This window comes from Cryptomeria japonica, chromosome 3, assembly GCF_030272615.1.
Source record: "Cryptomeria japonica chromosome 3, Sugi_1.0, whole genome shotgun sequence".
Classification (NCBI taxonomy): domain Eukaryota; kingdom Viridiplantae; phylum Streptophyta; class Pinopsida; order Cupressales; family Cupressaceae; genus Cryptomeria; species Cryptomeria japonica.
The window spans coordinates 358,637,615-358,652,998 of NC_081407.1; positions in this window are offsets into that span (position 1 = coordinate 358,637,615).

Genomic DNA, 15,384 nt, shown 5'->3' on the forward strand with positions numbered 1-15,384 from the left:
TCCAATCAAATATTGTTGCCATATAGAATCTTGTTGCCATCAATGACAACAAAATCAATCTAATGAGTGTCAATTGCCAACAGGTATTTCTTATCAAAAATTTATTTAGTATTAAGATTTAATAAGGTGAGTGTATTGCTAATCATAAAATGAGTTTGACACAGTTTTTAGATAGTTATGATCTATAAAAGTAACATTTGATAATGAGTTTATATCTCTCTTGATTTTATTCTTATTGGTAGAGAACTGAAATAGCTTGGTCATGATTATATGTAATTCATTCTTTGGTTCAAATACTTTAAATATTTATTATGTTTCTATTTTTATCCTTATTAGGGAAATGTGAGCAAAAAGCATGGGTGAGACATTAGGTAATGCTTTGACTTAGGTGAATGGGGGAAGATATAGGGAGAGAGGAAGGAGGCAAAAATTCATGAGAAATCTAAGAAGAGAGGATCCAAATCTAGAGGAAGGATAGAGTGTTGGCATTGTAGGAAGAAATTACAGAAGAAATATTGTGAGCCTCGAGAGGGAAAACAAGGAGGTGAACAATAAGAAAATAACAAGGAAGAAAATGTAGCAGGTGATGTGTTACAAGATGGGTTAGAGATTTATTTATATAATTTAAATTTTAAATTTTAAATAATATTATCCACTTGATGCAACACCAATAACAACTCAGTAGATGCAAGTGAACTCTTATTAAAACATCATATTACTCATCAATCAAACACTTCATAAAATTCCACACCTCATCCTATCAAAAAGTCATAAATAATGATCATACTTTTTCTAACCAAAATTTACATTTCACTATTAATATAGATACACATACCAAAAAAAATCACAAAAAAATTTAAATCCTTAAAGAATAATTTAAAAGAAAAAAAAAAGATTAGAATAGAATAATTCATTCAACATGATGCCATCATCATTTTGCCTATAGTTAGCCTCTTAGTTTTACATCATAGTGTGGCAAGAGCAATCTAGTATGGGAATGAAAAATATAAAAGAATTTGTTGCCAGTGAAGAGTTTAATGGATGTCAAAGGATTGAGGATTGATCTTTAATCTAGATAGAAAAGGACCATGTTCATAGAATTAGGTTAGAAAAAAGGATAATATGAGAAAGTGAGTTTTAAAAACCATAGCATGTTGGAGAAAGTCATAATCTTACCAAAGGATAGGTTAGTCATTTTGTTCCTTAATTTTTTGTGTGTATAAGGTCTTGTATTATTAAAGTATTGTACCTAGCTAGTTCTTATTAAGGGACTTATGCACATGACTAAATTTTCTTGGGTCCTAAGTCTCCTTTTGGAGGTCTTAGCTATCTAGATAACATCATAGCATATTCTTATCTTTATGACTTGTATTTAATTCTAGTTATAATTGATTGAGTTAATTGTCTCACTATGTAGGATTAAGGGACATGTCAACATCCTATCTAATCATACCTCTCACTATCACTTTATAAGCAAGTCTTCTCATGTACATTTTCATCAATTTTGCATCCATAATCAAGCAAGCTATTATTGCCATTTTCTCTCTTCTAGAAGATTATGGTCTTGTAAGGTTCATAGGGGTGTTGGGGGATCACCATTAGCTCCTACAATATTGTCCTCACATCATGAGAGATTTAAGTCATGTTTAGAAAAGACTTCCTGCTCAAGGATTTGAATATAATATTTGAAGAGAGGGAACATAGGAGAGTCATATAATTGATAGCAAGGAAAATAATTTTTTAGATAATACCATGAAGAATATATGAATGTATGATGAGGACCATACCAATTATTTTTATAGTTCAAGCCTTGATTTTCGATGTTTGAATCATATTGAACTAATGCATTTGTCAATAAACAACAAAGTAAATCCAATTGAAATATTAAAATTCATAGCCTTATAGTATTCCTCTAGATAACTTATTAAATAGTCCTAGAGAGAATACAGAATGAGTAGAAGTGATCAAAATTTTACTTTAAATATCGCTTGTATAATCTTCTCAAATCTTTCAAAATCTCACATACATCAATAGTAGTTATATGATGATGAACTCCCAATCCTATCAATAATATAATGATGAGTAGTTTGTGATTGAATGTTAAAGACATAATACAATGAGTACCCAAGCAAATAAATTTTTGAAGTCATGATCCTAATATAATAGATGGTGCAAAGCAATCAGGGATTACACTTCTATGATATAATATAATGGAGGCTTTTCTCTTGAACCAGCCAAGAAAATCATTTTTTCTCTTTCCAATTTGTGATTGTATTAAGATATTGTCATCAAGATGGACACAACTAATTTGGATATTCAATAGGTAGGCTAATTTTACCATTAGAAGAATGCATAATGTTAAAGTGCTTATGTTCTCAAATCATATAATCTATTATGCAACACCAATAATAAATTGAGTTAACAAGTAAGGATATGTACGAATAATCTACTTAAAAATGGTCAAATTCTCAGTAGAAATTTTATACATCATCCTTACCAAAAACTATTAATTAATTATTTTAATTTTATTGACCAAAAGATACCTTAGACCATTAGACTAAATAATATTTAAAAATAATCATATTAAAATACACAACAAAATCTTAATTCTTTTATAAACGAATCCAAGACTAAACAAAAAAATGATGTAGATCCGCATAATATATTCAAAGTGAGAGCATCACCTTCTAAGCTATATGGGTCGTCTTAGTTCCACGTAATTTTTCTGACCCCTCACACATTGGCAGATACAATCTAGTATGGGAATGAAAAGCAGAAAAATTTTGTGGTGTGCGGAGCTGATTGGTTGGTCAAAAGATTACTCTCGAATCTTCAAGTTCCTTCCAAAATAAAGCTACCTACTGTAATTGAACGACTGAAAATAACGAGAATTGGGTTAGAAAGTGAGTTTTTAAAAGCCATATGGCGTTGAAGAACGTCATAAGGTCAGTAAAGGGCCTGCAGGCCAGTCTATCTGGACCTTCAATATATTTTCCTCACATCACGGGAAAGTTTCAGTCCTATTTAACCTAAGGCTTCCTCCCCAAGCAATTGACCACAATATTTAACGAGTAGTAAGCTAGAAAAGTCCTATAATTATACGTAGGATTAGAAATTCTTAGACAATACAACAAAGATTGTCAAAATCTATGACGAGGACCATATACCAATTCTATCACATGCTTTATACAGTAAACGACTTGGTTTGCCTTGTTTGAATCATCTCGAGCTCAAACATTGATTTTCCGTGTTTGAATAAAAGTTAAACGAATCTACACAAGCAAATCTAATTGAGATCTGAAAACCCACGCCTCCCTCCTCCTCTGGACGGTATTAATTAGCGCATGAAGTCCACTAGTTCATTACATTTTCAGCTCTTTTATCACCCTGTGGAGTAGAGACAATAAAGAAGTCATCAAACTTTTCGATTAGGTATCGCTTGCCTATTCCTCTTAATCAAAGCTCCCAAACTCTCACGTAGACCCAAAGTAGAAATATGATGAAAATGTGGGTACATCTCTTCTGTTTGCTTCTGGTTGGGTTGAGTGTATGTAGCGCTGCGAGATTAGTGGCAGAGAATAAAGAACTGCCTATTCCCCCAGCACAAAATTTGAAAGAAGAGGCGGCAGAGACGAAGCCCTGGAGCACCTCTGGAATCGATGTTACAAAAGAGAAGGCCAATAATCTCCTGGAGTACCGATTTAGGGAGACTCGAACCGGGGTTGTTGCAGAGCATGAGTCTGCAGGGCTCAAAGTTCAGGGGCTGTCGACATCAGAAAACAGCCCAGGGGTGGGTCACATGCAGATTTCTAGAGGAGCTATGAAGAAACGGATTCTTGGATCAAGTCCTAGTCCAGGAAAAGGTCATTAGAATATCTCATTCATTTCTCTTACCAGGATTACAAGAGGAAACAATGGATATTTTTGGAATATTAGATGTATGAAAGCACCATCAAATATGATATTTGTAGATGAGGTTCTAGGCGAACACATTGCATTTCCTTCTAATCTAAGGGAAACTACAGATGAGTTCCTTGGCTAAACAGTATTTGCTTTTTCAATGCTTCAAAGTGTTTGTAAATGGACTCAAGTTAAAGGTATTAGAAACTGGCGAGTGTTCTAAACAATGAATGGAGGAGTTTAGGTACTTTTCCATAATATGCCTTAATTTGTTTGTCATCCCCATAATTGAAAGTATAATTTCATTTATTAGTTCCTTCTTTTAGGTAGGGACTAAAGTTCCAGCAGTTTTATTCTAAAGTCTAGTAATTTTTTCATTAAGACAATTTGTTTCCTTATTTTTGCACCTTTTCTTATTAGTGGCTTGAATTTTCCTAGTAATTAAATTCATTTTCATTTATAAATTAAAAGAGAAAAATCTTCTAATGAAATAAAAATGAGCAGGAAAAAAATTGTGATTGATTTTTAAATGTTAGTGGGCAGTTCTCCAAAATGGCTTGGGTGTTTGTTTCAAATCATTAGTGTGCACGTACGAAGGCATTTGTTAATGGCAATACCATGATGCAACTACAAGTATCTTCCACAAGATGTTTCCCATTACAAACCTCTTCAACTACCATTGTCATAGCTGCCCTAATTGTTTTTCTTCATCCTATTGCTCATTTCTTTGTTCCCGCCACCTGCTCCAACCAGTCTTTGATTATATACATATTTCTTATCATTCTTCCCTTCATCTATAAGTTGAACCTTACTTAATAATCTACTGCATCAACCAATGTTTTATCTTCAAGTTTTCATTATTTTGTGAATTCTTTGTTTGGAATGCTTTGTCCTTAGTACTATTACTCACTAAATCACCTAGAAATCCTTTTCTTCTAGCTTTGTTTATGCTTGGCATCAACTTTTCTGTTGGATTAACCTATGCTTTCACTAATGTTAAGGGTTTTGTTCTAATACTTTCATTTTTACCAATTTAATTATGTGTTTGTGGCAACCTTAGGGTTTTTCCTAATATTTTCCTCCTAAATTTAATTCTACTCGACTCAACAATTTTTAATAGTTGTGTTAGTGATAAGTGTGACAATGTATGCATTTTGGGCTACAAGGAAAGGCTATGATTTCAACTTTTTGGGATCCATTCTCTTTGCCAAAATCATGGTGCTTTTGGCTTTCATGTTAATCGAGGCACCTTTTCTTCAGTATCACTTTTTTTGGTGATGCCTGTTGTATAACTTAAGTATCAATCCAAACAAATTTGATGCTAAACAAAATTAGCGAAACCCCTATTATTATACACGAAGATTTAAAGTGTGGTCATTAGGTTTAATAGTAGAGTAAATATAAGGATTCTAATGGAAGAAAAATAAAAATATTCTCCATTTTCAAAGGAGAATATTGTCTCTATTTTGACAGAAATGATGCCTTTACAACAATATAAAAACATTTTTGGATACTAAATATCAAATAATTATTGAATCAAGTTTGATGCAAACTTGTTAAACTTTTAAACTTTAGAAATATCATGGACTGTCAAAATTTCATGTTGATAATGATATGCTAACATTAACAAATAAGACATTACTTACAAATCTACTAATGGTAGACAAGAATATATAGCTCATAATTTTAACTAAACAAGGTCACAAATAATATAGCAACACAGAGACATGTATACTAGCAATTACTATCAAATCAATACTTTTTAATATCAACAAATTGTTCACCCTGGCCTATGGTAGGATAAATTTCAAGGCTCTATGCATAGATATGTGACTACATCACACAACAAGGACTGGTTACAACAAAATAGGACAACACTACAACAATATCTAGCAAAAAATAGAAAATAGAGAGGAACAATTCGTCATCCCACCACACCTCGTCTTGCCACCACATAGTTCACCAATAGGAAATAATGAAGAAACACAAGTCTTGTTTGTAAATAAAATCCAAAAGAAAAATTAGAAACAACATACAAATAGGTAGAAATTAAGTAATACATTTTATAAAGGTAAAATATTTCATATGCTTTCCATACCTCTCATAATTGGCTAAGTGACCTTCACCACTTGCCATTAATTAAAATACAATAAACACATGCAATAGTATTACAAACATTGTTGTAAGATTTCTTTTGTTTTGTGCGGTCTGGGCCTTTCGTGGGTCCTCTGTTTTGTGTGGTTTGTTATGTGAGGTTTTGGCCTTTCATGGGTCCTTTGTTCCACCTCTTTGTAGCTGTCTTTTCCTGGACATTTACCCCTGCTTCTCTTTATGAGTTGTTCTCCTTTCCTATGGAGGTGGATTGGACTCTGGTGGGTTTTCCTAGGGTTATAGTGTATTTTTGGCTTCCTTTTTTTCTCTCTATGCCTATAATGGTGGTGTTATCTCCTATTGACGTGGAGATATTCTCCAGGGCTAGAGCTAGAGTTTCCTTTTCAGAGGCTTTTTTGCCTGACAAAGGCTAGTTGGATCTTAGGTTGTGGTTGGTGTGGCTTCTTGGTGCAGGGGCACAAAGGCAATTTTGTTGTGTTGATTCGAGGAGATTGGAATCAATTTTTTTTGGTTTGTAATAAGGTCAATAGGTCTTTGAATAAAGTGCTCAAATGTTTCTAAGGACCCTAGGAGTTACTGATTGCCCAATTTTTGCACATGGGCTCTTAAGGGTGCCAGATAGAGCACTTGGTAGAATAAATTGTTATTGAGTTAGAATAGGTTGGTTTGATGTTGTTTAGAGATTTATAAGGTCATTTGGATCATTTGGAAGTGACCTAGGTTGGATTTGAACAAAGTTGCTCACTTATGTAAAAAGTTGCAAAAGTTTCTCATAGCAATTTTGCAACATTTGCACTTTCACACACCAATGGCTAGTTGGTTGTCTTTTTCAGTTGAAGGAATTTTTAACCAAACCAAGGCCAATATAGGGATTGGGAAAACCGATGAGAATGTTTTTGGTTGAAGAATGGAAACAAGAAGAGCAAGTTTAGCCTTTCAAATTTTGTGTCTTCAGTGAGAATAGTTTAGTTTAATTGGATTTGTACAGTCTGTACGAACTTCCAAGCCCAAACCAAGGCATGAATTGTTTCATTTGATGGTGGTTTGAAGTTTTGAAGTTTTATAGATTTCAAGTTTTGTCATTTTTGTTGCAGGCAGGTCCTAAAGACCTAAAAACCAAGGTTTTGAGGACTTTGTGGCCCATTCCTAGCATTCCATGGTGGAACTCCATACAGAAGCCTTATGGAATGTTAGGTGGCCTTGTAAAGTATGTTTTCATTTTGGTTTTAGGACAAGGGAGGCTAAACTCCAAATTTGCCATCATACCCTAGGCTTGGCATGTTGAGTTGGCAAGCAATGGGGATCATGGACAGCAAGCCCTTGGTTGGTAAATCCGCTGGATGGAATTGATACAAGGTTGGATTGGACATCCTCATGGATGTACAGACTTACAAATAATCATCAAAATCCTTGAGCAAGTGGACTGGTGAAGACATACAAGCAAATCCCTATTTTGTAGGCTTAAAAGGAGGGAATTAGGCCTAGTAAGGGTTAGGATGGTTAGCGTCCAAATCCATGTCCAATTTTGTGATATTGTATGAAGCTTCCAAAAGGGTATTAGAAAATCTAAAGATTTCATAGGGGTGTTCAAAACTTCTGACAGAGAATTGCAAAATACTTCGCAGGTAGGGCTAATTGAACTAGGTCTCCTAGTAGGCCTAAAGGAGCAAATCGGCCCTAAAGCTTTGGATCGGTAAACTCCAGTGTTATAAAGGAAGGGATGGGGTTGGAAAACTAAGGAAAATCATCTCCAAGTGTGTTGGTCATGAGTGAATAAAGATCCTATGGTAGGGGGGTTAACTCTTGGTTAAGGTGTGAGCAAGTGGTGGGTAGGAAGGTCTCTATTAAGGAGTGTTGGACAGTCACAAAACAAGGGGTGGTCACCTTAGTCAAAATATCTTGGGAAGGTCAGTAAGGGTGTTCCCTACAACCTTTGGAGGGTTGGAAAGTGTGGGAACCATCGGATGGTTCAAGAGACAGCCTAAGGAGACATCAAGAGTAAGCAAACCTAGTGGGAGAGCCTAACCACTCTACATCACTTCTCCTTCTGATGAACCTTTTTCCCCCTATTGAGGTAGGGTTTGTTCCTTTGGTGATGGATATGAACACTTGCGACAGACTGATTCTTCGGTGTGCACCCTTGATGCTTTTCCTACTAGTATCTTTCTCATGGTTTGTTCTCTTGCTGCTTTGTCCCATGGTTCTCCTCTTGAGGTAATGTGCCCTCCTATGGAGGTGGAGTGTCCGCATGGTGATCAAGTGGTTAAGGGGCTTCTTGGTCTTTTGGCCAGTCTTGTGGAGGGTGGGTTGGATTCACGCAGGGTTGTCGATGCCCAATTTTGTCTCTGCAGGAGAACCAAGGATGGTAGGTTGGTTGCCTTTCTTTCTCTTTCACTTATTGAGGTGGGGATTCTAAAGGGTCTTTTGTGGTTTTCTTTGTTCATTTTTATGGTTTATGGATCCATTTTAAAACCCAAATGGAAGGTTAGGGGAGCCTTTCAAAACCCCCTTTTTATGTTTGGCTAGATGCTGACAGTTTTGAAGGGCCCAACTTAGTTTGTGTTGGTTTTTGGTTAAGGGACAGGTGAGGCTTTTGTTGTCTGATTTTTATGTATATGGGGAGGGGAACTCAGAAAATCCCTAATGTCTAGATGAGGGAGTTCATCAACTTCACTTATAGGCTTAGGCTATGTTGCCAACAGATTTTATAGTGATTTTCTTTTAGTCTGGCTGGCTTTTTCCTGATTGTGGAAGTGCTAGCTTTTTGGTTGGAACTTTCCAGATTTGCCGATATGGTCTGTTGATTTTATGTGCCTATCTTTACTGGTAAAAGATTCTTTGTAGGTTCCAGATCCTCAAAAAATCTTAGGGTTTCAGGTCCCTTCAAAACCTGGTGTACGAAGTTTCTGGTCTACTCAAAACCTGTTTTCCCTTAATCAAAAGAATTGTTGTAATATTTTCAAAGTTAAAGCCTTCAAGATTTATCCCTATTCAACCTTCTTGTGTTGAAATGAGAGCTTTAGAACACAATATGGACAACCACCAAATAATAGAGTAAGAGATAATTGACGAATGTAATAATTTTGTTTGCCCTCTACCTATAGGCAACTGGGTAGTGCGCTATTAATGCATACCATGATTGGCAATGCATACTATATGAGGTTGAACACATGACTTCCAAGATAGTTGTAAGTAAAATATTTAATGGAATTCCTCTATTCTTTATTGTTTGATAGTTCCCTATGATAAAGCTCACGACCATTATATTCCATGAGATAATACTTCTTTACTATGTTTTGTCATATAGTTTAGGTGCCTTATCTACACCTCCACATTTTGTATACATGCCTACTACAGAAGTTACAACTACAACATTTCATGAAATTTCTCTATTCTTCATTCTTTGATGGATGTTCATGGTTTGTTCTAAAGCTTACAAACATTATAGCCCATGAGACTATATTTATTTGAGGTATTTTGTCAAATAATTTAGATTCTTTATCTATCGATCCAAATTTTGTATACATGTTACAACTACAACATTTCATGCAATTCCTCTGGCTCACAATGTTTAATTTTATTCACATCTGCACATCTTTTGTCATCAATGCACTTGAATTTTGCATAGAAACTACATACTTGGCATACACATTAGGGGATTTGTATCATATAATTACCTCATATAGAAACTCCAACTACACTCCACACTTAAGACTTTCCATTCGAATAATACAGTCACCTTAGCTTCATCCAAATCAACTCATATTTTTTATGAAAATATCTTTTACAATGTAAAGTTTAAACCCCTCTAATTAGGTACATAGAGTTGAAACCCACTTTCTACCCTAGCACTTATACATACATATTTCATTGTAGTCTTTCAATTTCATCTTGAGGTTGCATTCAAAACCATATCCATCAATTAAAGCTTTAATACACACTCTAATATAACCAAAATATTTATGGTTTGCTTAACTATATACCACAAGTGGTGTCAAAGTTGAAAGTGCCAATCCATTACTAATATCCACCTATATTAACAAGAGACTTAACAACATAACAATTGCCATGCCATTGAGTAAGCCAACCATTTTGACAAGCTCCTCATCTCAACATTAACACTCAATCTAGGTACTCAACAATATTTATATATACTAAAATGTGGAAGCTTCCAACACACTTTTCTTATCAAAATAGACAATGTGAATGATAATTAAGACAATTGCATCAAATCATCCAATCTAGACTAAATCTAGAACATGCCTAATGAAGTCTAGCGACTCTACCTACAACATTAAGCATGAAATAATTTGTAGATGGAGGTAATACATTTGTATTCATAATTTAACAAATGTTAAAAGGATATGGGGCCATTACGTCACATCTCATATATCACCTGTACAACTATTGAGCTTATCCTCTAATAATTGAACTATTGTACTCAAAATTTTGGATCAATTTAGTGATAATGAGAATTAATTTTAAACTAAATTTAACATATTGCGTGCTTGTTGTGATCTTGCTTTCTACATGCAAACTAATTATGCTTGTTGTAAGAATATTATTTGTATTTTTTATACTTTTCTACACCCTACTTTTTATTCAGAGCTACAGTTTATTTCATCATTATGATATGCGTGGTTGTATTTTATCACTAGGTTTTTCTTTTCCTCTATTTGATTTCTAAATGTTCACAGTAGTAGACATCATGGGGAAAAAAAAAAAATTTACACTATTATAAATTTGTTGTATTAAAATGCTTCAATATTATGTTCAAGAACCATGCCCTAAATTTTTAAAATCTTATCAATGATTTTACTTTAGAAAACTATAATTTTGGCATTTTGTAGGTTAGAAAATGAATACAAAAATACTTATTTCACATGTCAGTAAACTAAATACAAGGATTACATTTGTAAAATATATGATTTTGTAATATATGCTTAAATAAATCTATAGTTTTTTATTAGAGGAAAACAGGTTTTGAAGGGACTTGAAATAATTTACAACAAAATCATCTAGTCAAAAGAGACCAAATGCTAACAATTGTATTATGGATGACTTCATCATGTGTTGCATTGGTTTTGTCATTGATGTTAACACTTGTCTTCTTGGAGTTCTACATTGTTCATTTGGCACTCTGGTTATATTGTTTTATTGTTGAACTGATATATTGTGTTCACCGACATGGTTAGTGGCTTATGCACAGTCACTAATATATGCTTCACCGGCAGGGTATATTGTTCACTGGCAGTGACGATAACTTGTTATCATCTGGAGAACATTTGGTTATGTCGAAGACATGGATTGGATATTTGGATTTGGTGTTTTTCTTATTGGTCTAATCAGGTTGATAGATTTGTCTTTACTGGCAGATAGGTCTAGGTTATGGACCGGTACATGATATATATTCCAGATCAACACGACACGTTTTGGAAATGGTTTATTGATTGGATAATGTGGTAAATGCATTGATCCAATATATTGTATTGCATCAAGACTTATTTGTAATTGATTTTATTGTAATATCATTAGTGAGCCGACCTCATGTATAGGTCTTAGGTTTTGTATATATGATTGTAAGATCTTAGTGAAGATCATCATGATGAGTGTATGTGAATATTCAAGAGCGAAAATAAGCAGATCCTTGTGTGAATCATGCAGACATTATCTGAAGGTTGAAGGAAAGGTTATGAAGGTGTTTGACACTCATGTTCAAAGCTTAAATAGGTACTAAATCTAGCATTGTAGATTCTATTCCAAAGCAGTACATTGTTATTGGATTTAACCATCCAACTGTAGTCAGTGTGACTCCTATTTTGTGATTGAGTAGTGAGCTCTAGGTGGTTGGCCTTTCTGCATGTGCAGACCCCATTTGTATACACTTACTATCTACAATGGTATCATCTGATTGTGGGTAAGGTTTCCAACTGTGTTTTTTCCCCTTATAGGGTGTCCACGTCAAAATCTTTGTGTCATGTGTTGTGGATGTTGTTTCTCTTTCTGTTTCATTCATTAACTTAAATTGGTACTACTATAACTGTTAATCTATCTCACCGATATTTTAGTTTGGTTTACCAACACTGAGTTTCAAGTTGAATAATTCACATTTGGATTATAATTTATTGACAACAGATTCACCCCCACCCCCCCTCTCAGTTGTCCTTCTCGGTTCCTAACAATTGGTATCAGAGCTAAGTCCTCTTTTTGCAGAAGCCTAACGGCTTGAGGAGATCCTATGACAACAAATATTTTTAGGAAGGACGGTCTAAAACTTGATGGAACTAATTTTGGTATATGGAAGATCATAATGGAAACACATCTGAACTACATTGGAAGAGATATATGGGATGTTACAAAGAATGGCTATGTTGGTCCTACTCCCAATCAACCTCATCCACCGACATTGGCTAAAGACTTGGAGAATGATTGCAAAGCAAGAGAAGCACTTATGAGCACATTATCAGATCAATAAATTATGGGACTATCAGATTGATCTACTGCTAAAGCTATTTGGGATAAACTAGAAACATTGAATGAAGGAGATACCATTGTCAAGATTGCAAAATTGGAATGTTACCGGGTCAGGTATGAAAATTTAAAAATGGAAGAAGATGAAATAATTTTTGCATTTATGGAAAGAGTTAATGAAATTATTTTAGGAATACAATGTTGTGGAGGATATTTAGGTGAAGATGAAATTGTTTCGAAAGTTTTAAGAGCATTGCCACTGGCTTACAAAATGAAAGTGACTACTATTAATGAGTTGGGAACAATGCCTAATACATCAATTTCTAGAGATACTTTGGTTGGAAAAAATTTTGCATTTGAGCTTGAAGAGTTTGGTCCTATTGCTATAGTCAAAATTGATTTACCTTTCAAAGCATCATCATCATCACCTAACAATACTGATTGGAAAACACTTTATGCAAAAGAACTTGAAGACATGAGAAGAGAAAATGAAGAAGTTGAAGCACTATTTGCAAGGAAGATGCCTAAAGGTCCAGTGGGAAGTAAGTATGAAGTTAAAGAACCTTTCAAATGTTTTAATTGCAATAAAGTTGGTCATATGGCTTTTAGGTGTCCTGATAGACATGCAAGACTAAGAAAGGAAGCAAAAAGAACATAGAAACCTAACCTTGAATATCAAAGATACAGATTTAAGAAAAATAGAGGTAAGTCATGTTACTATGCAAATGAAGGTGTTATAGATGACTCAGACAAAGATCCAGTAGATAATAGATGGGATTTTGTTGTAATAAAGGAAGATCAACTGACACCTATTGTCAAACCGGTAGAGCAAGCACTAGCAGAAAAAATTGAAGAAAAGGATGAATGGATCATAGATAGTGGATGCTCGTATCATATGACTGGTGATAAAAGAAAATTCTTATCATTTTACGAAATTCATGGAGGTCTAGTAAGATTTGGAGATGATAAAGCTTGTTTAATCAAAGGAAGAGGAACTATATCTTTGGATGGTAAGCACAATACTGACAATGTTTATTATGTACAAGGTTTAAAGAATAATCTTTTGAGTGTTGGTCAGTTAGTGGAAAAAGGATTTCAGTTACAATTTAAGAATGGAAAATGCAAAATCATAAACAGAACTGGATTCGAGATTGCAACCAGTAATCAGACTAAAGGTAATATCTTTCATTTGAATACCACTGATAAGACATGTTTTATTGCTTACATTGATGAAAGTTGGTTATGGAATAAGAGACTCTGTCATGTGAATTTTGATTGCATTGTAAAGAACAGTTCAACTAAGGCGGTAAGGGATTTACCTAAGATTGTGAAACCTCATAATCCGGTATGTAAGGAATGTCAAATGGGAAAGAAAGTTAGAACAAATTTATGAGAATTACTGAGAAATCCAATAATATTCTTGATTTAAGTCATATGAATTTATGTGGTCCAACAAGAACAATAATTCTTTAGGGTGATAGATACTTTATGCTAATAATTGATGATTATTCTAGAATGTGTTGGGTTACTTTTCTCAAGGAGAAATCAGAAGCTTTTGGAAGATTCAAGATATACAAGGAAGTGGTAGAGAATGAAACTGACAAGAAAATCAAATCAAGGAGGAGAATTTACATCTAGAGAATTTAATGCATTCTGTGAAGTGAATGGAATCAAAAGATAACTATCAGCACCCTGGACACCCCAATAGAATGGATTTGTGGAAAGGAAGAACATAACTATTCTAGATGCAGCAAGAACCATGTTTATGGAAGCAAATATACCTCATGTGTACTGGAGAGAAGAAGTGAGTACAATGATTTACACTTTCAACGGAGTTCACATCAAAAGTGAAACCGGTAAGACCCCTTATGAACTATGGTTTGGTCATGCTCCTACTCTTAAATACTTCAAAATATTTGGAAGAAAAATTTATATTAGAAGAGATGAGTATATTGGTAAATTTGATCCTAGAAGTGATGAAGGGATATTTCTTGGTTATTCTTCTAGAAGCAAGGCATATAGATGTTATAATAAAAGGTTACAAAAAATCATTGAGAGTACTAATGTGAAGATAGATGAATAGTTTAGAGGAGATTCAAGATCTGTAGAACTGGCAGTTGAAATGATTATAAATGAACCGACACAGATTGCATCGGTACAGAGTGAAGATCCAGTCACACCGGCATCATCAGAAAACTCAATTGTGATTGAAGAACAACAACATGTAAGTGGAAATCAAAATAAACCGAGGTATGTAAGATTGAATCATTCAGAGAATAAGATAATTGGAAACAAAAATCAAGGTGTTATGACAAGAGGAAGATTGGCAAATGAAGAGGTATGTTTAATTTCTCAAGTTGAACCAACATCAATTGTTGAAGCATGTAAGGATAAGCATTGGATAAAATCAATGGAAGAAGAATTAGAATAGATTGAAAATAATAATACTAGGACATTAGTTCCCCGGCCTAGAGACAAAAATGTAATTGTAACTAAATGGGTATATAGAAATAAACTTAATGAGGATGGTGAAGTAATCAGAAACAAAGCAAGATTAGCTTGTAAAGGTTATTCACAGAAAGAAGGAATTGATTATAATGAAACCTTTGCACCGGTAGCCAGAATTGAGGCAGTTAGACTATTTCTTGCATTCGCGGCTCATAAGAACTATAAAGTTTATCAGCTGGATGTAAAACATTCATTTTTGAATGGAGATCTTGAAGAGGAAGTTTACATTGAACAACCTGATGGATTTTCATTGACAGATGATAAGGATATGGTTTGCAAGTTAAGGAAAGCTTTATATGGATTAAAGCAAGCTCCCGGAGCTTGGTATGCTAGATTGGATAAATATATTTTAAAACTTGGACACACAAAAGGAAATGCAGACAACAATTTGTA